At 40.4% G+C, this 27,830-nt stretch overlaps 1 protein-coding gene across 3 annotated transcripts in view; it reads left to right on the top strand.

Moving 5' to 3' along the window:
• RERE (arginine-glutamic acid dipeptide repeats) overlaps nucleotides 1-27,830 on the top strand; it is a 418,893-nt gene that overhangs the window by 52,470 nt on the left and 338,593 nt on the right. Inside the window, exons 2-4 of one of the 3 annotated variants that reach the window (XM_027579705.2) lie at nucleotides 17,665-17,712; nucleotides 18,795-18,867; nucleotides 20,680-21,043. The exons of the other annotated variants lie outside the window; for them this stretch is intronic. The gene's annotated coding sequence lies outside the window, so the exon portion shown is untranslated. The remainder of the gene's footprint in view (nucleotides 1-17,664; nucleotides 17,713-18,794; nucleotides 18,868-20,679; nucleotides 21,044-27,830) is intronic. 3 annotated transcript variants of the gene reach the window in all.

The raw sequence follows: 27,830 nt of genomic DNA, 5'->3' as shown, positions 1-27,830 counted from the left end.
TAGCTGCTATAAAATTGATGATTTGGTCCTTTCATTAACATTTTTCTTTTATAATAATACTTTTGTTCCAATGGCCTGTCACAGATTTGGGGCCTTGCATTTTATGAACATGTTATAAAAAAATCCATCCTACAATGGATAAACTTACTCTTGCTGATGTGCCTGCCTGGAAAATCTTTTTTGCTTCTCTGCAGATTGTCAGTTAAGTTGTCTGCTTTTTATATTTTTTTATTCTTTGTAACAATTCCATGTGCCACTTGGGGTACCATTTAGTCTTTACCTTACGCTGTCTTTAAACACTCCCCAGAGACAGATTGTCCAGGGAGCTAATGAAGCTTAAACTAAAGGGACCCTCACTTACATGAGCCCCTTGGGATTTTATATACAAAATTTTGTAGTCTTTTCTTAAAGAAGTCCCCGAAATTGTATAAACATTAGACCCCACAAAACCTGCCTTTTCTAAAATAGAAGACTGTTAGAGGAGATGAAAAACAAAAGTAAATGCAGATTTTAGCTTTGTTTTCTAGGTGAAAAGGATATAAATAGAATATTTGAATGGGTTTTGTGTGATGTCAGATTTAATTTATCATGATAACCATCAGTAGTGCACCAGATGTTTTGACCGTATTTAGCTTCGTATTAAATTAAGCATAGCCAGTGGCCTCTAAAGTCCATCTGTACTGCTGCCAAAGGTAGCACGGAAGGCAGCACCTTTCCTGCCTGTTACTGCTGCTGGCTGCTCTTTCTTTCTGGCCGTGACGTGTAGGCTTTCAAATTGCTGGTAGAAAGGGTGAGCCTTCGTATTTGAACTTTGTATTCTACAAATCTGTACTGAACGAAGAGGCTTGCATGTTTCTTTTCATCACAATAGGTGGTCATTTTTAATTCTTGCTTATCTACAAACCAGTGGAAACAAATTAAATAAGATTAGTTAGGACTTTATTGAGGCCTGAAGTATAGTGAGAGGGAAACCATTACACACAAGTGCCAGTTAAACATAGGTGCACCTGAGGAGATTTTTCTGCATCTGCTACTACTAGTCATGGAAAAAACAATCAATTTAAGATTTTGTCATATAAATGCATGTGAAGATCTGAAAATCCTTTGTTTTATTTATACTCAGAAAGACAAGTATTGAAATCACTGAAAGCCTTTATATGAATTTAAATGAACACACTTTGACTTTTACATGATTCCTACTTCATCAGCGTAATCAGAGAATGCATGGATTCTTTCCCCATGAGTGAGGGTAAAACATACATCTGCAGTGTTCTTACATGAGGATCATTAAGATGGCAGACCTTGCAGATCAAACAATTTCCTCCCGTACATGCTCTCATTCTCGCCTAGAAAAGCATTTAGACATCTCTGAAATTAGACCTCTAAAGCGTGTGCTAATGCCAGAACAGATATCTTGGAAATTTTATCATAATGTCCTAAATGTCCTCTATTTAACATGAAATTCTTTTGTATTAACCTCCTTTCATATGCTAGCTTTCAGCAGATTGCAGAATTGCCTGATCTGACTTTCTAATGTAACTGTAATGAATCTTCTGGGAAGCCAAACGATTGAACACACATACTCTGCAACTCTATTGTAAAATATTCAGTCAATCCTGTCGATGTTGCTGATTAAAAAAGAAGTGGGGGGTAAGAGAGAAATGAAAAACTCCCTAACATATATTAAGGCTAAAACCAAACACATTCTCTCAGGGATTTCAAGCTTTACTAGACATGATGTGCAGTAATGCCGCGCTTACGTATATTCAGGAACACCTTAATAAAAACATCACGTGGGTGGAGGCAGAATCAGCTTTGTAAAGCCAGAATTAGGGCATATGATTAAATTCAGTTTTGACACATTTATCTGAAAAAGCATGTGGAATAAAAACTGGCTCATTTGCACAAGCAGACAAATTGCTCAGTGCATTATGCTTGAGTACCCAGTAGAGTTAAATATTTGCTAGGCAATAAATGCAGCACCTACATACACCAGAGCCCAGATGTTTAGTGGTGGTCTTTCAAATGTTGTCCTGTGTAAGATACTCAGGGTCTTATTTAACAGCCAGAGAAATGAGAGGAGGGCTTTTCCATGATATGTTGTTGTAACTAATTTATCCCAGGTATTTCTAATTGTAGCAAGAGGTGTTTGGCTTATCCATGTGAAAGAAATTGAACACCAGAGTTTAATAATTAAGAATTTATTAGTTAAAACTGAATGTTATTATGAGCCAGATGCTGCTGCATTGAAACAGCCATTTTTATTAGCATTTTTAAATTGAAGAGAATTGAATTTAAATTTGGAGTGCCTTGCCTTTGATGAGTTAATGTTTTAAAATCTTCTAAAACCCATCAAATATTAGGTAAATTTCCTTTAATTTCAATGAAAGACAATAATACACTGAAATATCAGGATAGGTAAGTGAATTAAAGCCTCTGGCTTTTAAAAATCCTGAATTCCTTGTTTTGAATATTATAAAATAATCTTGAAATTCTTGTGAAAAGAAATCATCGCAAAAATGTATAGATTTGAAGAATGAATTTTACTTTTGACTGGAAAAGATATAAATCATTCATATGGAAGAGGCAATGGTGAATGGGAATGGGGATTTGTTTTTTTCTCTTATCGCAGGGAAGCATTTTTAATAATAGCTTGAGTGGTTAGATAAAGCATCCAAAGGAAACTCCCAGGAGAAGATTATCCTGGAGAGAGAGATCTTTCTATGAATCATTTACGCTAACCTCTTGCTGAAGCACAGCTTGCATTTTTAATGAAAGATGATTGCATTTCATAAACAGATCTTTAAAAATTAAAATAATATTGATCCTTCCTAATTTAGGTCTATTAAAATAGCATGCTATACATCTCTGTCTAATAGCTCAGGACAGATGGTTATTACTATTTTTAACAGTATATACACAGTTTAATACTTTCTAATCAGAAGTTTCTTTAAATAGGACTTTGATTAAAATGTTTTTGGAAAATATTTTTCTTTGTTAAGTAGTAACTATGATAGCAAGTTTTAAGTTACGAGATGATTTTAAAGTTTGGCACTTTATTTTAATTTTTAATTTTTTATTTTTAAGTAACCTCTGCACTCAACGTGGGGCTCAAACCCACAACCCCGAGATCAAGAGTCACATGCTCTACCGACTGAGCCAGCCAAGTACCCCTGAAGTTTGGCACTTTAAATTGTTTTCAACAATTTATTATGCTTGAGTACCCAGCAGAGTTAATAAATCTGGTTTCATGTATATTCCTTTATTTCTCTTGGTCACATCAGTTTCCTACAAAGGAAATGGTTTATTATTTGAAACATTGAATGTAGCATAGGAAAAAGGAGATTGGATAGCTTTCAAGAAACCTTGGTTCAGGGTGCCCGGGTGACTCAGTGGGTTAAGCATCTGCCTTCTGCTCAGGTCCTGGTCCCAGGGTCCGGAATCAAGTCCCTGGTCAGGCTCCCGGCTCAGTGGGGAGTCTGCTTCTCTCTCACCCTCTGCCCCTCCCCCCTGCTCCAGCGCTCTCTCTCTCTCTCCCTCCCCCCTCTCAAATAAAATAAAATCTTAAAAAAAAAACAAACAAACCTTGGTTCACTTACACTGGTGTAACTGAGGACAAGTCAAGTTATGTCAGTGGTCAGTGTTCTTACTTTTGAAGTATGTCCCTCCATGAGCTGAAGTATCTGTAGTTACCTTGAAATTTTCTTTACAGTTGTGTATCATTTTGAAGACTCTTCTCTGAACAAGGGTCATAGGAGTCATGTAGATTAGCGCCTCCCACGTTAATATAACTGGAAGATGGTCTTGCTTTCCTTTTTCTTTTTTTAAAAATGAAAATATTTCTAAGTTAAAGATTTAGTACAAGAATATAAAAATGCAAAGGAAGTGCTTCCCTTAGGTAGAAGGATTAGAAATACAAAGCAGTCAAAATTTAGCATCCTATGACAATCTTTTGGATAACAGCCAGTTTTCTTTTTTTCCCCATATGAAAAGTGGCGCACTATAGTGAGTAAGCACAGACTTAGGAGGCAGTCTTCTTGGGTTTAACTCCTGCCTCTTCCACTTAATGCTGACTTTGTGACCCATGGGCAGGTTATCTGGCCTTTATATCTTTCTGTTTTCTGTAAAATGGGGTTAGTAATAGTGGCTTTTCAAGGTCTGTTGTGAAAATTAATGGGTCACTCCTAGAAGCTATGTAACTTTTAGCTGCTCTTGTATTATTTACTTTGATTTTACTTGTTTTGCAATGGCTAAAGAAAAGTTATTTGGGGAATTCATTATAATTTCTTGGAATTAAGGTTTTTTCCCAGCTTTGCATTTTATTTTACCTCCTTAGTGCCTTGTATATCACTAGATGAGGATGCTGATAATGTAGTTACTTGGTTTGTTTTTGTTTTTGTGAGTAAAGCGATAGAATTTTATTATGCAAGGATACAGAAAAAGCTCTCAGGAGTGGAAGGGGTCCCGACAGGGTTGCCCACTTGATTTTTTTCTTTTTTAATGAAATGGATCCTAAACTAAAGATTTAGTGTAAGAATATAAAACTGCAAAGGAAGGTCTTCTCTGAGGTAGTCTGTGGAGTTAACTCTGAAATTCTGTTTAGCTTACTAGTTGCTATAGGAATAAGCACAGTACTTGGGATTCTTGACAATAAAACCATGCATATTTCACACATTCTTTCACCTGATACTGTAGAGTGGATCAGCAGAGCAAAACTAACCAGGCTGGCATAAGTTTAACTTTGGCATTGTTTAGGAACCTTGGCAGAAACATGGACATTGCTATTTATTTAGAGATAAAATGACTCCACTGTTTTTTAATTAAATATTAAATTACATGTGGTCAGGCTTGTTGCTTCTGAAATGCTGGGCTGCTAATTTGTGATGACCTGATGGGGCAGCACGTTGAGACCATTCTGCTCAGTGAGGGCTCCCCTGCTGCTCCAAGACCAGCAGGGATGTGCGGTTTCCCTAGATACTCTGGGGTAGGAGAATTATTTGTTCTTACTGTTTTGCCTCTTCATAATTACTGAAGGAAAAGATAACTATAGAAAATCGGAGAATCTAATTCTGGTTGAATCCATAGTATCTTATTATGCTCTCCAAGCCCCCCAGCCAGATCATGTCTGGTGACCTTTTGTGTGAAGAAGTATTACAGAGAATAGTTTTTTTTTTCTTTGGGAATGGTACTGACTTTAGGCAGAATTAGGAAATGAATAAAATTTGCTTTGGGGATCATCCCTCTTCTTTTTATGTGACCTTCTTACTTCCTCTACCAGCCTAGACACCCTCCCCTCAGACGCCAGCGCTTGTTGTCTTACACCTGCCCTACCACTTTGCTACTCCCTGCAACTGCTTTCAGCCATCCAGGTGAACGATTACATGTTAAGATGTTTTACCCAGAACTCTCCCAGAATTATTTGTATAAAAATAAGGTGTTAGTAGATCATAGGTGGATGTTATTGCATACTTATTAGATGCCAGACACTGTTCTCAAACTTGTTGACAGTGGGTTAAGGACATTTATTATTGTAACAACATTATGCAGGAGATACTATTATTTCCTCCATTTTATAGAGGGAACCAAAGCAGAGAGAGTAATTTAAACAAGGTTTTTACAGATAGTAAGTGGTAGAGCAGGGATTCAGACCCTGGCAGTCAGGATCCACAGCCTGAGTCACAGACTGAATCACTGTGCTGAACTACCTCTCTGTCAATGTGTATGGATTTCCAGTTGAGAGTTCCAAGTAGTCTAGGTAAAAATGCCTGTGTGTGTGTGTGTGTGTGTGTGTGTGTGTGTGTGTGTGTGAGAGAGAGAGAGAGAGAGAGAGAGAGAGAGAGATGTGTGGGGAGGGGTGGGAAGAGAGGTGCAGAGATTTTTGCCTTCTCTACCCCTCTTTGTCTTCAGGATGGGCAGAGTTGTCTGAAAATCAGCTTTTTAAAATAATTTACCTGCTTGTCCCAATTCCTTTCCTTCCTATTCTCCCAAAGGTCTGGTTAAGAGTATCGATGCAACTCTGGATTTGGGGTTTGTAGGTTTGAGCCCCACGTTGGCTATTGAGGTTACATAAAAATAAAAAAATCTAGGGGCACCTGGGTGGCCTAGTTGGTTAAGTGTCCGACTCTTGGTTTCAGCTCAGGTCATGATCTCATGGGTTGTGAAATGGAGCCCATGGGCAGGCTCCATGCTTAACTGGGGGTCTGCTTGAGATTCTCTGCCCCTCCCCCCTACTTGCATGCACTCTCTCAAATCTTTAAAAAAATCTTCTAAAAGAAACCTGATTCTGTAATTTTGAGCAAGATACTTAACCTCTTCAAAGCACAACCTCCTTATCTCTAAAATGGTCATAACACTAAGAATACCTACTCTTAGGTAAAGATCAAATGACAGAATTGATATGAATTGCTTGGTGTAATTCCTGGTGTGTCCTAAGTGGGTTTTTTTTGTAGTGACAGGGTGGGCAGAGGGAGGTTGGTGGGTGTTTGTAAACAGGGACTGCTTGAATAAGTATCATCCAGAGTTAATGAGAGATCATCATGATAGGCAACAGAAGGGCACCTGTTTCAGGAAGTGTGTTCAGGTGTTTCAAGCACTTTGGAGCAGCTCATATTGAAGACAAGATTGATAATTGCTTTTGAAATGATATGTTCGGTTACAGTAGTTTGAAGCTATGAAAGACAAACTGTGACTGAAAATCTTACTAACCTAGGAGCTTTCCATAGCTCATAAATAGTAGAGATTAATTTCAGAAAGAAGAGGAAAAAGAGGCAGATGGATTTTGCACATAGAAATATATGTATTTTTAAGTCACATCAAGAGAAGGAGATTCAGAATGTGAAAGAAAAATGATTTTTATTTGGTGATAGCCCCAGTTTTTCTAGTGTCCAGTTAAATGATATTTAAAGTTTGCTTTTGCCAGAAACGTTAAAATAGCAAACATTTCTCTGTATTACAGATGAGTGAGAAAATAAGTTTTTGGCAAAAGCAATTTTGTAAAATATGTCTTGATTCTTACTCCTGGATACTTAAAAATTATTTTTTTTTCATTAGTTTAAAATGACGTCTGTAAGCAAGCTTTAAGCTCTTGGGTTAATATCAGAGCTAATATTTGTGACTCCCTTTTTTTTTTCATTTAAAAATAAAGGTAGCATTTAAAAAGAAACCTCCCAGGGTGCTGGCTCAATTAGAGTGTGAGACTCTTGATCTTGGGGTTGTGGGGTTCCGCGGGAAGCCTGCTTCTCCCTCTCCCACTCCCCCTGTTTGTGTTCCCTGTTTTGCTGTGTCTTTCTCTATCCAATAAATAAATAAAGGTTTTATTTATTTATTTGAGAAAGAGCATGAGCAGGGAGGGAGGCAGAGGCAGAGAGAGAAGCAGACTCCCTGCTGAGTAGGGAGCCCGATGTGGGACTTGATCCCAGGATCCTGGGATCATGACCTGAGCAGAAGGCAGACGCTTAACCAACTGAGCCACCCAGGCACCCCCCCAACCCTGCAAATCTTTGTTATTCTTCCTGTTTAGTGTAACCATAATTCTAAAAGCATGGAGAATTACAGACCTTGGCACATGCTATAGAAAAGGTGTGTAGGAAGATTTATCTAAGAGAGATGGTATTTCTTCTGCATCTAATTTACAGATCCTAGCCCCATTTCAAATGTTTATAGTTTTTTTCCTTCCCTTACTGTCTTTTTCCTTTCTTCTATGTTTTTTTTTTTTTAAATTAATTTCGGCTCCATGCCCATTGTGGGGCTTGAACTCATGACCCTTAGATCAAGAGTCCCATGACTATCGATGGAGCCAGTCAGGCACCCCTTTTCTTCTGTCTTTACTGTCTTTCAGCGTAAATTAAGATCTTTTACATATACACGGTATATGTAAAAAACCAAAGGGTTTTAATATAGCATTTGTTTTATTTTGCGTGTATTAGGGAATGGAATTGTATATATGTATATATTAATCGGAAGCATTTAAATTAATTTTTGAAAAATACTGATTAAATTATTAGTCACTTTTTCAGAAAAAATATCCCTACAAGGGAAAACCTTGTTGGTAATTGGCATGACATTTCTTTGTATTTTTTTTCTGTCTACTGTGGGTGGCTTTTGACAGAGAAGATGTCTGTAGAATCCAGTCCTCCTGGGAAATTCCCTGGGGTGACTGACTTTGATGGCTCCTGGCCATGAAGTTATACCCATCTGAGTGTTGGAGTGAGCTGTGGCACGAAGCCTGGAGAGTTCTGTACCCATCACCATAGCCTCAGTTTGAAGCATTTTCTACTCTTTTTTCTTGGCAGTTTATTGAAAGGAATATTTGCTATGTTTACTATCTATTTGGTACCTACATAGCTTCAGCTGTCAGAAAAACAGTATCCTGAGAGTCTGCATCTAACTTAAGGCATTTGATATAAAGAAATGATGTAATTCCAGCAATAGGTAGGTAAAATGTATTTTTGTTCTAACTCTGGTTTTAAAGATACTATTGATATGTTATAAAACATCTGTGATATATAATATGGGCTAGTCAGAAGCAAGAGTATAAGTGTATCTAGTGGCTAAAATTAAAAAGTTTTATGGCAAGGGCTGCCTGGTTGGCTTTGATAGTTGAGCCGTTGAGTGTCCCATCCCGACTGTTGGTTTCCACTCAGGTCATGATCTCAGGGTTGTGGTTTGAGCCACTGGCTCTGCACTCAGCTTGGAATCGACTTGACCCTCTCCCTCCCCCTCTGTCTCTCCCCCTGCTCCTGCTCTCTCTCTGTCTCTCTCTAAAATAAATAAAATATAAAAAAAAAAGTTTTAAGACAAAAGGGAAAAAGAACCTAGAATTACACAAACCAGAGGCAAAACCCGCTAAGGCACCATGGCTATTTGTAGATGACTACTGCACCCCAGCTAATGAGTGTTTTCTTATTTTGATGCCTGATAGAAATTTTTTTTTCTTAACCCTTGGCTTTTGTGAGGAGAGAATCTTATTTTGAGAGTGGGTATTTTGAAGGCATAAAATGATGTAACATTTCATTTTACTTTAAGATTTTTATTTATTTATTTGAGCAAGCGGGAGTGGGGGTGCAGAGGGAGAGGCAGACTCCTCACTGAGTGCAGAGCCAGATGCAGGGCTTGATCCCAGGACCCTGAGATCATGACCTTAGCCGAAGTCAGATGCTTAAGCAACTGAGCCACTCAGGCGCCCCTGATGTAACCTTTTAGAGTTTAATTGGAATATTTAGTTCGCAAAAGGACTGAAGTTGGTTTGTGTGAAAACTTAAAAAAAAAAAAAAAGTTAATTTATCAGTATTATTTGGGAGAAAATTCCACACTGTACCTTTCCTGACAAGAAATCTTAGACATTGGTAGACATATTGCCATAACAAAGTTACAGAATATCAGATACTAAGGCTAACCTTGGAGTAGGACAGCTGACAGTGATGGTGTGTGCAGAAGGGAAGTCACTTGCTGGTAAAGATGAAATCACGATCTGAACCCAGGCAGTTTGATTTCAGAGTTCGACCCTTAACCGTGACCTGAATGGGCCAGAAGCCACTGAAAGAGCCTGGACACAGCTCGGTAAGAGAATGCTTGTTGGTCCTTAAAGGATGTTGAGCAGGTGCTGTGTAGAGGCCGTGCTGCTTGTACGCATGCAGCGCTGTACTGCCCGGCTCCCTGCCCTCCTCTCCTCTTACTCTGCTCCTGCAGCAGTCACTCGTTCAGCACATCCTTACTGACTCCTGACTGGGCCGGAAACAGATCTGGAGTAATAGCTCCTAATTCCTCTCTAGACTTGTACTTTTGCCCCTCTAAAATCCATTCTTTTTTTTTTTTTAAAGATTTATTTGTTTATTTGACAGAGAGAGCGAGAGAGAGCGAGAGCAGGAACACAAGCAGGGGGAGTGGGAAAGGGAGAAGCAGACTTCCTGTGGAGCAGGGACCCCGATGCGGGGCTCCATCCCCAGGGCCCTGGGATCATGACCTTAGCCGAAGGCAGACGCTTAATGACTGAGCCACCCAGGCGCCCCTCTAAAATCCATTCTTAACACAGTCGGAGTGATTTTTTTCAGAAGCATAAATCATGTCATTCTCTTAAAACTCATCCCGCTAGGAGTTCCTCATCCTGCTAGGAGTAAAATGTAGATTTCTTTCAGTGGCCATATGTCACCATGGTCTGGCTCTTCCAACTCTCTGATGTAACCTCTGACCAGTTTCTATCTTGCTTTGTTAGCTTCAGTAACATTGGCATCCTGTCTATGCTGTTGTTTGAGGAACTGACAAGCTTACTCTCACTTGAGGTAGATTGCGTTTATTGAAACCCCAGCCTGGAATGCTCTTCCATCAGGTTTTGCTTTGCTTGCTCTGTTTTATAATTTAGGTTTCCTTTCAGTACTACTCCTTGAGAAGGCCTTCCCTGGCCACCAGTCTAAAGTAGCCCATCACACGGGGTGTCTGGCTGCCTCACTTGGGTAGAGCATGTGACTCTTGATCTTGGAGTTGTGAGTTTGAGCCCCATGTTGGATATGGAGCCTGTTTAAAAAATATGACCATAATCTATCACACTACATCACCTTATCTTGTTTTTTTTCATCATTTATCATCTGAAATTGTGTCATTTGCTTATTTACTTATATATGTATTATTTGACCCCTCCCCTGACCGTAGGTTCCACAAAATTATTGTCAAAATTGAATTTCTAGCACCAGGGGAAGTTCTTGGCACATAGTCCGCTCTCAAGAAACATTTTTAAAATGAATGAATAAGCTTACCATGGTCTCCTCCTCATATCTCTGTTAGAATCAGCCACTGTGAGAGGGGTGGTTAGTAATGAAGTGGTGGGGAACCCTGAGTCTGGATGTTTAATCCCACCACCATTTACTAACTCTGTGACCTTGGACATGTGTGACATATTCCTTAACTCTTCCAAACCTCAAACTCCTTATCCAAAAATTGTGGTGGTGATGATGCTAATATAATTGCTGTTTTACTCCCTTAGTGGGGTGGTTGTGATGATGAGAGGAGTGGATGATTGACTACTTGTAAGGGAGGGGAAATAGTACCTGGCACATAGTTTACTGGATCAGGATACGTAGCCATTATTATCGCCATCACAGTCTGGTGAATGTGTGTGACATGTCAGATTTAGAAACCCATTTGTTTAATTTGTTTCTCTTGTAAAATATGCATACCCTGATGCCTTATTATCTTTTAACCAAATCAATGCCTATTTGGGCCTTCTAGGAATGGCTTTTTTTAAGATTTTATTTATTTATTTGAGGGGGGGGAGAGAGAGAGAAAGAGACAGAGTGTGCATCAGCGGGGGGAGGGAGGGGCAGAGGGCAAAGCTGTCTCCCCGCTGAGCAGGGAGCCCCATGCGGGGCTCCATCCTAGGACCCCGGGATCATGACCTGAACCAAAGGCAGATGCTTAACCAACTGAGCCACTCAGGTGCCCCAGAAATGGCGGTTTTGATTGGATAAGAGGAGAGAGCAGTAATTTAGGAAGGTGGGACTAGGTGGGGTGAAGTTCCTGAAATGCTTAATGTCCTAGCCTTTGGGATCGGGAGGTCGAAGGCTGAAAGGGGAACTTTGGCAAACACCACATTTTACCTACTTGGCAATATACAGAGAGAGAGATAGCAAGAGCAGGAACACAAGCAGGGGGAGTGGGAGAGGGAGGAGAAGCAGGCTTCCCGATGAGCAGGGAGCCTGATGTGGGGCTTGATCCCAGGACCCTGGGATCATGACCTGAGCCAAAGGCAGACGCTAATGACTGAGCCACCCAGGCGCCCCCTCTACTTGGCAATATTAATGAGAGTCTTGTAATTACTGAGAGTCTTGTAATTACTTGGTGATTACTTGGTACTTGGTAAATTACAGGTGCTAGAATTAATACATTCATATTGATACAGAAAGCTGTAGCCTTCAGCTTTTGAAGTTTTAGCTCTACTCTCTCAATCCAAGCCTTATTGCTTGAGTTGGAGCACAAACCTTGTTTGGAAATGGAGTATCTGATGATAGTATGGAGAAAGGATGGAAGGACAGTATGAGGAATGGTGCCACGACCTGTAAGACTGTTGTAGTAGCTGAACTAAGATGATCTGAGAATGAACAGAGAGGGGAATGAGTGGAGGCTGGTCGTTCATGATCTATGAGGAGTGGGGTTGAGAAATCCCAGGCTGCTGATTTACGTGACTAGGTGATTTAGGAGTGCAGGTTTGAATCTCAGCTCCACCACTTTCCAGCAGTAACTTTCAGCAGGTTACTTCATGTTTCTGACTCCGTTGCATTGTCTGTAAAATGGTGGAGGTGGGTAATGGTGTTTTTTCACAGAACTGTCTTGGGGTTTAAATAAGGCTTTATTTAGTGTGTAGTAAATTATATAGTAATAACAAAGTGATTAGTAAATATACCTTCTTTCTTAATATCTTTAGTCACAACTAGGATTGGCAATATTACTAATGAGAACCAGATTAGGGAGTAAAGGAGGAGCAGGTTTTGGGAGTACAGTGTATATGGGATATTTAGTTAGAGAATTCCAGCTGGCAGTTTGTGTATGGGCTTTGAGTTTAGGAAAGAGTTCTAGGGCCAAATAGCTAGCAAGGAGGCGGTCATTAAACAAGGGTGTCTTACATATAGTAGATACTCAGCAAATCAAGCATGAATACCATGTGTTGATTTATCTCTTTTTCCAGAGTTGTAATTGGCAACCAAAAAATGGTATATTTGAAAAAGAAGCAAATTCTAGGCTGAGCCATTATCATCTCTGGACTGGTTGCTCTTAACAGGCCTTGTGCTTCTAAGAATCTCCCCTCCCTTCCCCCCCCACCCCCAAACACTCACACAGGGTTTTTACAACACTGCAGGCAGTGATCCTTTTTTTTTTTTTTTTAAGATTTTATTTATTTATTTCAGATAGAGCAAGCAAGCGAGAGAGAGAGAACATGAGTGGGGGTGGGGGGTGGGGGGTGGGGAGGAAGGGCAGAGGGCAAGGGAGGAGTAGGTTCCCTGAGCAGGGAGTCCAATGCGGGGCTCCATCCCAGGATCCTGGGATCATAACCTGAGCTGAAGTCAGCCTCTTAACCAACTGAGCCACCCAGGCGCCCTGTAGGCAGCGATTCTTTCAAAACCTAAGCCACACCCTGTCCCTCCTTTGCAGGAGACTTTCCAGTGGCCTGACATTTCTCTCATAAAAGCCAGAAGCCTTACAGTGCCATCCAGACTTTCTGCCCTCATCCCTGCCCCTCCATGCTTGCTCACTCACTCCGGCCACATTGGTTTTCTTACTGTTTCTCTTGCCTGCCAGGAGTGCTATTTTTCCTTCTGTCCTGAGCACTATTAATGATAATGTAAAGCAGACCATGATCATAACTTGTATTAGTCAGTACTGAGTTGACAAGGGACAGAAATCCAGCTCAAACAAAAAAGGGAATTTGAGTTTGTGTAATCTGAAAGTTTTGTGGGTGAACCTGGGAAGAGGTTCAGAGAAGCAGCGAGAATCTTTTTTTTCTCCATCTTCTTCCTTTGTTTTCCTCTGTGTTCACTTCATACTCAGGCTTTCCTCATGTTGTAGCAGAGATGACTATCTGTAGCTCTAGGCCTCATCTCTGTAGCTACTGGATCCAGCAAAAAGATTCTTTTTTCTTACTGTTCTAGCAAAAATTCTTCGGAGGGTTCCAGTTGGCTGTTTGGACATGGGCTCATTCTTCAATCATAGTGGCCAGGAGGATTTAGCCCACTGATTGGGCAGCCCTGGATCTACCCAAACTACATGTTATTAGATCCCCACAAGAAGAAGGGATTCTTTTCCTAGAAAGGGGCAGGAGGAGGCTAGACAGACAAAAACCATCGTTAGACTGCTATTTAACATGAACGTGGATATAATCTATTTTAACAGAGGTACAAACAAGATACTTTGATAAGACCTAGGAAGCACCAACTAATCCTGATTTTGAGGACCAGAGGAATCTTCACCGAGATGACATTTAAACTGAGCCTTTCAAAAGTAAAAAGGATGTTGTAAAATAGAAAAGAAAGGTGATGTAGTTGAGGTGGTGGAAAAGTGTGCTGCCAAGACTCAGTAGTTGGAAGGAAGGGCTGAGGCTAGAAGTTTAATTCTTAAAATTAGGGTTCAAGGAGTTTAGACTTTATTCAGTGCATGGTAGAATCCAATAGTTTTTAAGCAGGAGAGAATCTCATCAGACTTCTCTTTGCAGTGGTTTAGCCAGGTAATCAAGAAGGCTGAAACAGGCCAAGAGTGGTGTGTTATAAAAGGGGACAGATTGGAAAACATTTGGGAAACAGAAATGAAAATACTTAATGATACCTGGAGATGCCAAGTATCAGTAAATGGGTAAGTGTAATCATGGAAGTAATTAAAATAGCCTGGGGTAAAGTGGCCAGCATGAGTAGCACACACCTTCTCACTGACCTACTTGACAAGCTGCGTCAACAGCGCCATTGATGTCAAAGAAAAATCAAATTGTTCTAATATATGGTATCTTTTTTCTTGGGTCTAGGTGATTTTGAAGTTTTCCATTTTATTTCATTTTTTAAATATTTATTTATTTTAGAGAGGAGAGGGAGAGTGCTCTCGCGTGGGGGCCGGGGCAGGGGCAGAGGGAGAGGGAGAAAATCTCTAGCAGACTCCTCACTGAGCGCAGAGCCCAGTGTGGTGCCGCCCTCCCCCCCCACCCCAATCTCATGCTCGTGAGATCATGACCTGAGCCAAAACTAGGAGCTGGTTGCTCAACCAACTGACCACCCAGGCGCCCTTGAAGTTTTCCGTTTTAGACCATGGGCATTTTTCTCCATGATTCTGCAATTCCTGTTTATTTTTTCTCAACTAGATTTTAAGAGTCTTTTAGTATGTGAATGATATGTTTTATTTCTTTTGTGTTTTACCATGAAACTCAGTATAGAACTGTGCACTTGGCTGATTGAATATTTGTTAACCAGCATCTCTTTTACATTTTCTTATTTTCTTTTACTGCCTTATTAAAATCTGAAGGTGATCCGTTCCTGACCCAATAAATATTGTGAGCTGTTTGATCAGTTCTGTATTCCCTATTCTGTTCTAATGGCTAAATGGCACTCCTGATTGTATAATTTTCCCTATCAAAGTTACTCGGTTGCGAGCTTACCCATCAGTTATGTTGCTCTGCACAGGACTTTATGATAGAGCATTTAAGGATGCAACTACCATGACTTAACTATAGTGTTTGTGAAGATTTGTAGTATCAGAAGAATTATACCTGAAGAAAATTCTGTTACAAAGGTAAAACTGAATTCCCTCTGTAGTCTGGACCTCATAATGTTATGAGAGGTATGATATAAAATTCCTATCTTGCCATGTATGAAACTTAAATAATTTATATTTTCTACAGCAGGGTTTTCTCCAGTGCTGAAGCAGGACATAGAATTCTTAGCTTTTTGTTAAAATGTACTTGAGTAGTTAACTCAGGGGTAGCCTTAGTGATCTTTGGGTGTAACTTGAATAGCAATTTAATTTCATAAAGTCCTTTGGGCCTTGAGTTAAATTAAAGAGAATTACCTCTCAAATATGTGTCCACTCCCACTTGGAGAGCTTTTCATTTCACAGCCTCCATATTAAGATCAGTTTCTGAGACTCTATTTTCATTCAGCCTGTATCCATTGAGCACCTACTGTGTTTCTCACACAGTCTAAGAGGTGAGGAGGTAGCAGTGAATAAAACAAACCAAATATTTCTTTATTCATGGAGAAATGTTCTAGTGGGAGAAGACAGACAATAAACAAAGGCATGCAGACATGTTGATGGTGATAAGCCCTGTGGAGAAAAATAAAGCAGGAAAGGGGGAAAAGGAGTGCCAGGGTTTGGCTGAGGGAGTGGTAATGGTGGGTTTATAAAGAGTGGTTGGGGAAGATGACATTTGAGCAAAGAAGTGAGTCATATAGACGTCTGAGAAAGTCTGTTCTCTGGTGGAGGGAATAGCTAGCTCTGAGGCCTTTTTTTTTTTTTTTTTAAGATTTATTTATTTATTTGAGAGAGCGAGAATGAGAGAGAGAGAGTACATGAAGGGGGGAGGGTCAGAGGGAGAAGCAGGCTTCCTGCTCAGCAAGGAGCCTGATGTGGGACTCGATCCCAGGACTCTGGGATGATGACCTGAGCCGAAGGCTGTCGCTTAACCAACTGAGCCACCCAGGCGCCCGCCCTGAGGCCTTTTTTGAGTTTCATTTTATTGATTGGCTTTCCTTGATTAGGCTATGAATGTATATATGAAGAAACTTTAGAGAATGAGATATACATCAGTTGGAATAAAAACAAATAAAAATAATTGCATAAACACGCTAGGTACTTGAATTCTTTTCTTGATATTGGACTAGTGTTAAAGTATGTGTGGAGCGGGGTCCCTGGTAGGCTCAGTTGGTGGAGTGTGCAACTCTTGATCTTGGGGTTAAAAGTTCGATCCCCACATTGGGTGTAGAGAATACTTAAAAATACATTCTTTAAAAAAAATGTGTAGAGTCTGTGAATATGTGTGCCTCTGGCTGTTTCTGTATGAAACAAGGCAGCCCTGGTAATTATACTGTAGAATGTTATTATAGGGGAAGTTGTAATTGGTCATTTGAGTTCAGCAGTCAGCCTGTGTTTATTATACTTTTGCTGTTAGATTAGTACCATGCCGAGTATTGGGGAAGATAGTAAAGTACAAGATATTCTCTGGTCCGATTGGCCAGATTGTTGTCTATATGGATACTGTGAAATAAGCCAGCATGGTTGAATGGGAGCAGTACTGAACTAGTATTCCTATATATCTTTCCACAGTGGCAGAATAACTCTACATACCAATTCAGCTCTATAGTTTTTACCCCTTATAGTTCTGAGCAAATCCTGGGAGAGTCAGCAAGGGAGAGATTCCTTTTTGGAGTAGGTGTCAGAGAAGAGCTAGTTTTGATTTCAGATGGATTTAAAGTGCTTGAGAGGACTGTTTTCATTGCATAATGATTCTAGAACTATAGTTGAGTAAACAAGTTACTGAAAACAGATATGTCTTGATTTTTTTTTTTTACGATTTTATTTATTTATTTGACAGAGAGAGAGAGCGAGAGCAGGAACACAAGCAGGGGGAGTGGGAGAGGGAGAAGCAGGCTTCCTGCCAAGCAGGGAGCCCGATGTGGGGCTCTATCCCAGGACCCTGGGATCATGACCTGAGCCGAATGACTGAGCCACGCAGCTGCCCCGATGTCTTGATTTTCTCCCGTGGAACCATGGTGTGCTATGTAATGTGTTGTAATATTTGATTTTCATTATTGGGTGTAAATAAACTGAATCCTTTGGTATACGTCTGACATAAGAATGGCACTGTTCACCTTGAAAACCAACAGTGTTTTTCCTTATCTTATACTATATAGTCATATTAATTTTTATTACCAGCTGTTTGAATTAGGTTTTTTTCCCCTTTGAGGAATAGACTTTTTATTTTATTTCAGTTGTTAAGCATAAAACAAAGCCATTTTCTCCTCATCCTTCGATTGATGTATGGATAATCTTTTTATTGCATGTATTGCACTGATCAGCATGTCAGGTATAATGTCATTACCACAATATTTTTCTTTTATGCTGTTATTTCATTAAGTCTTTTTCCTCCTCCATTCAACATTCATTAACTGAACTGATACTTATTGAGTGCCTACTTTGTTCTAGACATCTCTTTGGGATTCACTGATGAGGAAGACCTTTTTCTTCATAGAGGTAAAAGTATGGAAGATGAAATAAATTGTTAATTACAGTAATGTGTGGTATGTGTTCTAAATGGGGAAGAAGAGGGTTCTATTTGGGTATACTTAGCAGGGGCACTTGACTTGGAGCAAAAGACATCTAAGTTGAAACCTGAAGAATGATGAAGAATCAGCTACTGAAACATGGGTATGGCAATATGAAGGAAAATGAAAGGCCATTCTGGGGATGGAAGGAACCTGTACGCAGTGGCCCAGAGGCAGAACAGAACAAAAAGCAAACATATCTTTGCACATGGCAAACAACATAAAGTTCCTAATATCTGGAGCACAGTTTTATTTTTGTTTTTGTTTTTTTTTTTTAATTAAGTAGGCTCCACTCCCAACGTGGGTCTTGAACTCATGACCCTGAGATCAAGAGTTGCATGCTCTGTTGACTGAGCCAGCCAGGCATCCCTGGAGCATATATTTTGAGGAGGAAAGTTGCACGGAACTTGCAAAGCCATTACTATTTTTGAATCCCATCCTGTTGACACTTGAGAAATGCCTGAGAGGTCTGAAGCAGTGGATTGACAGAATTGGCTTCGCCATTTACAAAGATCATAGTGGTCGCCATTGAAGGGAAAAAAGAGGTACATCTGTGGGAAGAGGCCTACGGCTGTGATGGCAACACAAGAGTTGTGAGCCAGGACTGGGGCATTAGCAGTGGGAATGGAGAGAAGTGGATGTATTCAATAGATACTTGGAAGATAGGACCTACAGGACTTGATGACTGAAGAAGAATCAAGGATGCTTCTAGGTTTCTATCTTGGGCCAGAGTGACAGTGATGATGGTGCTTATGCCAATTGTTGATTTATTGCCTCTTACCTCCAAGTTTGCCTTTTACTTTCTGCTCTGTGAAAATGAATGTGGACCCTTTAAATACTTACCCTTGGCCAGTGGCAGGAGAAAGGAAAGGGTTTTACTTGCTGGTTCCAGTGTGCTTGCCTGGCAGGCTCTGGCAGCCCTCTCCCACCTACCCCTACCTTGGGCAGTTTTGTATCAGGATGCCTCTAGTGAGATACTTCCCCGCAGAACTGTTTTCTTTGTCATTTTAGAGGACTGATTTCTAGCAAGTTCCCGAGGGTGGATTTCCAGAAGTTCCATCAGATGTGAGCCCTCTCCGACAAGGTCTGGATCTCAGTCCTAGGATTGGGAGAACTCTTCCTTAGGTGCTCTGTCTCAGCCCTAAGAGTAGTGGTGATGATATATTTTGCCATGTAATATTATATTTGCTGTTATAGTTTATGTCATCTCTTCTTTTATTCCTTAGAGTTCTTTTTACGTCTTTCTAGCCAATTCTTTATTACTCCAGTTTCCGGTTGTAGTTAATTAATTCTTTATTTTAAAACTTTTCTTGTTCAAATTACCACTTGTTTTTTCTTTCCTGTTAGACTTAGGCTGATACAGTGCTCTGATATGGTCCAGGAATAAGAACATATTTGGGGAGGATCTGTCAGTTTGGTTTGAAACATGTTAAATTTTGAGTATATGACACTGATGCAGAGATATCCAGAAGCATGTAATATATACGGGTTTGGAATGAGCTCTGGACTGAAGCTGTGTTGTTGATTGCCCAGGGAGAATGTTGAGGAAAGAGATAACAGGGCCCACGCTAGAGTCCTGTAGATCACTGCCCTGAGGCCTGTTTAGCTGAAGAGGAGCCACTAAGAAAGCTAAGGAAAATTGGCCACAAAAGCAGAAGAACAAGGCATTACTGAAGGAAGAAGTTATCAGTGATAAATGCTACTGAAAAGTCAAGTAATAGGAGTAGAAATTGTCCACAAATAGCAAAAGTAGCAAACAGCTTAAAAATATTTATTTGCTTGTTTATTTGGGAAGCAGTACTAGAAATTCCACTTGGTTAAGTTTACCAAGTATCTGGGTCCCCACTATCAGTAGCTTGGGTTCTGGAACCTGGCTGCTTAGGTGAGAATGCAGGTTCCACCATTGACTAGCTGTGTAGTCTTGGACAATTGGTGAAGCTCTGTGTGCCCTCCTCTCTCATCTGTGTGTAGAGTGTACAGGGTCAGAGTGATGGGTCGTTCATCATATTTTATTCCTAGGGTTGCAGTGAGGGTAAAATGGGTTAATGTATAGAAAGCGCTGAGCACAGTGTTGGCACTCAAACCCTAGGTAAACTGTGACCTGGTGTTGTTGGAATGCTGGGCATTGTGGTGGGTAGAAAGATGATCAGGGCTGCGGCCTCTGCCCTGAGGTGTGGGGGGTGTGGGAAGAGGCTTACTGATACAGTACAGTGAGTGTTAGGTATTAGGTAGAGGCCTGAATAATGTTTATGCCTGAGGGATGCTGATCAAGAGTCTGGAGGAGGTGAAGGCTGGATTGGATCTTAGAGGGGTGCAGGGAGGAGGAATGGAGAGTGCTGGATGGTGTGGTCCCACAGTGGAGTCATGGCTGGCCCCCGGAATTGGGGTGGGGTGATGGCAGAAGTGTTCACCATCTGAACACATCCTCAGAACACCCTTGTGTCCCATAGTATACTTCACAACAGCCTAAAGTTACTTAAAACTTACTTGGTGCCAGCATCCCCATAGGCTTTCCCTGACTGTGAGTTTTGGGTGTTGTAAGTTGAAGTGTTCTAGAAGGGGAGTGAAGAACTGCAGCTAGTGCTGCTTTGTTGGGTTTTACCCTCAGCATTGAATAATTTTGCCCAGTTCCTGGACATTGATAAAGCTCAGAACTGCTTTTAGTTCACATGAGTTCTCCTCAACCTGCAATTCTTTTTGAAAAGTTTAACAACTGAAGAAATGGGAATTCCTCAAAACTGTGGCTGTTCTTTTAAGAGCTTACATTTTTGGAGATTTAGGAAATAAAAGTGTGATTAACTTTTGATTCCTTGGAGGAAAAAAAGCAATTCAGCCTTAAAACTGGGTGATTTCTTCTCTGATTGGAATGTTCTTTCTTTCTTTTTTCTCTATCTAGCAAACTACTGCCCCTCCTCAAATGGACAGCTCAAGTATCCATTTGCTGTGGAGTCCTTCCCTGACATTTTGAGTCTTCAGTTCCACCAAAGCACTGTCCGAAGATGAGTCTGTTGTAGTGCTGATAAGCTTTCACTGAGGACTCTTAAGTCAAAGAGCAAGAACACAGCAACAAGCATTCATTTGAGTTTGTTATCTTAAGTTCCTCTCTGAGGATGTCCCTTGGCTGGAATGGTACTCTGATCCATAATTCTCTTGAAAGTTTTGCTTCTGAGTCTTCAGAGGGAGGATAAATATATTCTCTACAGAAAGATTAGAAGATTCCCTCCCCTGCCAGAAAGAAGAGTTAAACCATTCTTTATTAGGTAGGACTTTTGGGAATTAATACAGGAAGGAAGCTAAGAAGGAAGATGTCAAATTGTGACCCTCTGAAGGTTTTTATTTTTGTTTTTCCCTTGCTTCTCTTAGATGTAACAGACACCTATAGGGAACTCTGTTTTTGGTGAAGACCAAGTGTTTATGTAAAAGAGCATAGAGAGACCTAAGGAAATAAGACTCTTGGGGCGATCTTACTTTGTTTGACTATAGCTTGTGTAAAATGAGGAAGGCAATTGAAGTTTGATTTTTCTGATAATTACCTCTTTTGCTTGTTTGGATTATAAGTCAAGGGCAAGAACCATTACCAGAATATTATGTTTTTGGAATTTTTGAGTTGTTTTGAAGATTGATAAAATAGTTTGGTGATTTATTGAAGAGTTGAAAGAAAAACGTGATATGCCCTTTAAGAACAAGTATAAATTTGGTAGTTTAGAGAAGAATTGAAAGAATTGTATGTGAACACCCCATACCTATTACTTAGATTCCACAGTTATATTTTACTCTATTTACTCTGATACACATTTACTATATTTACTACTATACAGTTGATACTTGAACAATGTGGGGAGGTTAGAGATACAGACCTCCCTTCAATCAAATCCATGTGTTAACTCTATTTTTTTAAAAAAAGATTTATTTATGGGGCACCTGGGTGGCTCAGCTGGTTAAGCGTCTGCCTTCAGCTCAGGTCATGATCCTGGTGTCCTGGGATGGAGCCCTGCATCGGGCTCACTGCTCAGTGGGGAGCCTGCTTCTCCCTCTCCCACTGCCCCTCCCCTGCTTGTGCTTTCTCACTCTCTTTCTCTCAAATAAATAAATAAATACAATCTTAAAAAAAAAATTGACTTATTTATTTTAGAGTGAGTGCAGGGTGGGGAGGGACAGAGGGAGAGGGAGAGAGAATCCTGAGCCGACTCCGCGCTGAAAGCATAGCCCCACATGGGGCTTGATCTCATGATCCTGAGATGATGACCTGAGCTGAAACCAAGAGTTGGATGCTTAACTGACTGTGCCACCCTGGTGCCCCCATGTATAACTTTTGACTCCCTCAAAACTTAACTGCTAATAGCCTTCTGTTGACTGGAAGCCTTACTGATAACTTATAGTTGATTAACACATATTTTGTATATTATATGTGTTATATACTATATTCTCTTTTTTCAAATTATTGAAGTATAGTTGACATACAGTGTTATATTAGTTTCAGGTTTGCAGCATAGTGATTCAGCAGTTGTATATATTGTGCAGTGTTCACCATCATAGGTGTCACAAGGAAGAGAAGACACATTTATAGTACTGTGCTGTATTTACTGAAAAAAAGAAAAAAAAGGAAAAAAAAAAGGAAAAAGGAAAAGCCCACGTATAAGTGGACCTGCACAGTTCAAACCTGTGTTGTTCCAGGGCCAGCTCTGCTATGTAATCATGTATCTGTCCTCTGTCCATACCTTTATTTGTGTTTAAGGATCATCATTGCAGCATTTTATATTCTATATATAGAATATAAGGCCCGGGCAGAATTCTGTGTAGCAGTTGAAAAGAGTAGGGGCACCTGGGTGGCTCAGTTGGTTAGGTGTCTGCCTTGGGCTCAGGTCATGATACCAGAGTTCTGGTATTGAGCCCCGCATTAGGCTCCCTGCTCAGCGGGGAGCTACTTCTTCCTCTCCCTCTGCCTCCCCCCGCCCCAGCTTGTTCATGTGTGCCCTCTCGCGCACTCTCTCTCTCTCTCCCAAATAAGTAAGTCTTTAAAAAAGAAAAAAATGAAAAAGAAAAGAGTGAGGTACTTTGTGTGTATTGACCTGAAACAATGTCCAAGATAAATGATGTAAACAAAAATTGCATAAGGATATGTGAAGTGTGCTATTTATTTGTATAAGAAAAAAAGGTATTTATGCATATATGCTGTATATGCATGGAATATCTCTGGAAAGCTTAAATAAGAAGCTGGTAAAAAAGTGGGTGTTTATCTTGTAGCCTCCTACAGTAATATATAGGTATATATTACATATTGTGTATATGTAATATTTTATAAGTAGCATATAATATATAGGCTATATATGTTATATATTACAAATTTTAAATATTGTTGCCTGCTTGTATTAACTGCTAGAAATTTTATGTGCCTTCCTGAAATTTTCAGATGTCAAGATGTCAAACTCTCATAGTCCTTAGATTTTAGATGGTAACAAATAAAAATTGGAGCCAGATAGCTCCAGGATTGAATTCCTGCTCTGCTATTTACATGTGGTATAAATTTTACTGTCAGTAAAATAAGGATAATTCTTATATAGTTTATTAAGAGTTTTAACTTAGTTCGTCCATGGGAAGACCCTAATTTAAGTACAGTAGCTGGCACATTGTGCTTGACAATTAGTAAATACTAGGTTTTATCAAGATGCATACAATTTTGTGGGAGAGGCAAAGAAGAAATAGTCTAAGTATGTTGAGGCACCTGGCTGGCTCAGACCTGAGATCAAGAGCATACAACTTGAGCATACGGGGGCCATTTGGAGCATACGACTCTTGATCTCAGGGTCCTGAGTTCTCAAGTCCCATGGTGGATGTAGAGATTACTTATAAATAAACAAATACATAAGTTAAGTATTTTATTTTTTAAAGATTTATTTTCTAGAGAGTGTGTGCCTGGGTGGGGGAGGGGCAGAAGGCGAGGGAGAGACACTGAGCATGGAACCCAATGCGGGGGCTCAGTCTCAGGACTCTGAGATCACGACCCCAGCTGAAACCAAGAGTCGGATGCTCAACTGACTGGGCCACCCAAGTGCCCCAATTTAAGTATTTTATATGGGTGTTTCTATGGGGATATAGTAAGTAAGGGGGCAGTTAGAGAATACTGTAGAGAAGGGACCTTTGGAAAGTTTAGAGGGGTGAGTGAGAGTAAGATCAGTTAAGAAGGCCATTTGGGATGTAGCAGTCCTTATACAGAAGCAAGAAGCAACGTGGAAGAGCTCATCATGGCTTGAATCGATAATAGGACATGGGAGAGGAAATGGCTGCGGCCGCTGGCTGACACTTATTGAGCCTTAAGCTAAGGTACTGTTCTTTGTGCTTTTTGTGTTTTAATTTATTAAATTTATTAAATTCCTGTAGTAGCCATGGTTCTCTTCATTTTACTAATGAGGAGACTGAGGCAGGGAGGTGAATAAAGTCACACAAGGTCCATGTTTTTGTGTACTTAATATACTTACTATGCTGCCTGGTGAGAGTAGTAGCTAGGAATAGGGCACATCTTGAACAGTGCGTGGATTCACTTCCATAAACTTTGGGAAACTATTAAAAGATTTTAAGCAAAGAGTGCATCTCTCATTTTTGTACCCCGGGATAACCAACCAGTAATAGCTTGGGGGAGATGATGAAAGTCTTGATTCTCTTTATCTTCTTTCTATTCCATATCCTTTATGTTCTGAAGTATTTGTACAAGTAATTATAATACTTTTAGAAAAATGTAAGAGCTGTTTAAACCCCCTTCACTTTGTAATGAATATGGAGCTATTTTCAGGACTTCTCCAGCTGTACTAAAATAAAAGCAAGGATCAACAGTAACAGTCCTGTTATTTTGTCTTAAGCTCCTTTTTTTTTTTTTTAAAGATTTTATTTATTTATTTGACAGAGAGGGACACAGCGAGAGAGGGAACACAAGCAGGGGGAATGGGAGAGGGAGAAGCAGGCTTCCCGCCAAGCAGGGAGCCCGATGTGGGGCTCGATCCCAGGACCCTGGGATCATGACCTGAGCCGAAGGCAGACGCCTAACGACTGAGCCACCCAGGCGCCCCGTTAAGCTCCTTTTTTAATATCCGTTGTTGTATATCAGATTACCTGAAAGCAGTGGCTTAACACAATATTTAACACAGCATTTATTATCTCATACATATTTCTGGGGCCTGGAATTTGGGAGTAGTTTACCTGGGTGGTTTTAGCTGTGGTCTGCAGTCATTGGAAGGCTTGGCTGGGGCTGGCGTTTCTAGTTGAGGATCACTTAACATGGCTGTCAAGTTTGGGCTGACTTTTGGCAGAAGCCTTAGTTTCTTGCCACTTTGGAATTTCTTCATAGGGTTGCTTGAGGATCCTCATGATACTGCAGCTGCCTTTCCAAAGGAAGGGGTCCAAGAAAGAAGAAGCTGCAATGTCTTTTATGACTTAGTCTGGAAGACGTTGTTGTTCTTCCAATATTGTATTACTCAAGTTTGTCCTGTTCAAATGTGGGATGATGCCATAGGAGAGTTTGACTACCAGGAGGCAGAGATCAGTGGGGGTCATTTGGAGACTGGCTACCATTGTTCCCATGAAAATATTACTGAAAAGAATAATAAAATTTAGAACTGGAAGGAGCCCTAGGTTAGTGTTTTCAAAGTGTGGCCCTAGACCATCAGCATCACTTGGGAGCTTTTTGAAATTATAATATATGACATGCTGTATAAAGACTTTGAGATGCCCAGCAATTAAAACAAAACAGAACAACACAGACTTTAGGGGCACCTGGTTAGCTTAGTCAGTGGAGCATGCAACTCTTAATCGGGGTTGTGAGTTTGAGCCCCTTGTGGGTGTAGAGATTACTTAAAAAAAAACAACAGACTTTATATTTTGGAACAATTTTAGATTTATAGAAAAATTGAGCTGAGAGTTCCTTTAGACTCAACACACACACACACACACACACACACACACACACACAGACACACACGGTTTCCCATACTATTAATATCTTGCATTAATGTGGTATATTTGTTACAATTAATGACCAATATTGATACTACATTATTAAAGTCCATTCTTTAAGATTCATTCTTAGTGTTGTAAAGTTCTATGGGTTTTGACAAATGCCTGATGTCATGTATCCATCATTACATTATCATGCAGAATAGTTTCACTGCCCTAAAATTTCCCTGTGCTTCATCTATTCATCTATTCCTTTTTCTGCTTTTTAAATTTTTTATTGTTATGTTAATCACCATACATTACATCATTAGTTTTTGATGTAGTGTGCTCCATGATTCATTGTTTGTGCATAACACCCAGTGCTCCACGCAGAACGTGCCCTCTTTAATACCTATCACCAGGCTAACCCATCCTCCCACGCCCCTCCCCTCTAGAACCCTCAGTTTGTTTTTCAGAGTCCATCGTCTCTCATGGTTCGTCTCCCCCTCCGATTTCGCCCCCTTCATTCTTCCATCTATTCCTTTTTCTTCTCTGACCCCTGGCAGGCAGCGGTCTTTTTACACTGTGTAGTTTTGTCTTTTCCAGAATGTCCTGTAGTTGGAATCATACAGTATATATCCTTTTCACAATGGCTTCTTTCACTTAGCAGTGTGCACTTAATGTTTCTCCGTCTGTGTGTGTGGTGTGTTGGTAACTCATTTCTTTTTATTGCTGAGTAACATTCCAATATATGGATGTACCACAGTTTGCTTATCGATTTACCAATTGAAGGACATTTTGGTTGCTTCCTGTTTTTGGTAATTATGAGTAAAACTGCTGTAAGTATTTGTGTGAACATGTTTTGAAATCAGTTGGGTAAATACCTAGGTGTGCAGTTGGGGTATTGTGTGGTAAAATGATGTATGTTTGGCTTTTTTTTTTTTAAGATTTTATTTATTTATTTGACATAGTGAGAGAGCACAAGTTGGGGGAGCAGCAGAGGGAGAGGGAGAAGCAGGCTCCCCGCTGAGCAGGGAGCCCAATGCGGGGCTCAATCCCAGGACCCCGGCCGGGATCATGACCTGAGCCGAAGGCAGATGCTTAACTGACTGAGCCACCCAGGCACCCTGTATGTTTGGCTTTGTAAGAAACAGCCATACTGTGTTTAGTGTTTGCTGTAGGTGCTTCAGCTTCCTGTAGTTTTCTTGGTTTTTTTTTTTTTTTTTTGGTCCTTCCTGTGTTGTCTTTGGGTTTCCCTAAGAATTCCTTCTTAAATAGGATCTGTTTTGCAGCTCTCAGTTGTAATCCCCTGTTATTTATACAGGAGCCCTGTTGATTTGGTGATAAAGCATTGGGGAGGAGGAACATTTTATAAACATATATTGAAATTTGTTTTTTTTAGTGGACCTAAGTCCTGGGCTGTGATCTTCAGAAGTTTCTTAGCCTCCTCCCCCTGCCCCTTCCCACACCCCCCTTTTGTGAGACAGGAAGGCAAGAGGGGGCTGGGGTTGACTAATTGTATTTTCCTTAGGTCAGATAGGCTCTGGCAAAGCAGTTGCCCTTAGAGGACAGGCCTTCCTTATGGAGGATGCTCTGAGGTATTTCAGAATGGTTCCTTTCCCCTCCCCCTGCCCAAAACACTAGGGCATTGTTCTCTGATCTTCATGTGAGAACCTGGTGGGGCTCCTGAAGATAAAACTTAAATCCAGGTCTCCCTGGGTCTAGCCCTCCAGGAGTTTTTAACTCTCAGATGAGGCCTTAAGTCTTCGGAAATTTGTCAAAATTACCATTTAATTGTTCTTACCAATTACTGGCTCTTGTAGTTTTGCTTCAGGCAAGCTGATCTCAGCTGTGATTCTCAGTATTTTCTTTTCTGTCCAGATTTTGGGGTGGTGGTTTGCCCTTGATCTAAGTTCTCTGATGGATCTAAGAAAAGTGATTGATTTCAGGGTTTTTTTCTTGCTCTGAAGATGGAAATGATGACTTCCAAGCTCTATGGGTCAGAACTAAAACTGGAAGTCTGGTGCCCCATAATTTTTGTTTAAACAAATCTCTTTAGGTGATTCTGATGAATGCTAATGGTTGAGACCCACTGATATAGCCCAGTCCTCTCATTTTACAGAT

Source organism: Zalophus californianus, chromosome 4 (genome assembly GCF_009762305.2).
Source record: "Zalophus californianus isolate mZalCal1 chromosome 4, mZalCal1.pri.v2, whole genome shotgun sequence".
Classification (NCBI taxonomy): domain Eukaryota; kingdom Metazoa; phylum Chordata; class Mammalia; order Carnivora; family Otariidae; genus Zalophus; species Zalophus californianus.
This window is presented reverse-complemented; position numbering and strand designations above follow the sequence as displayed.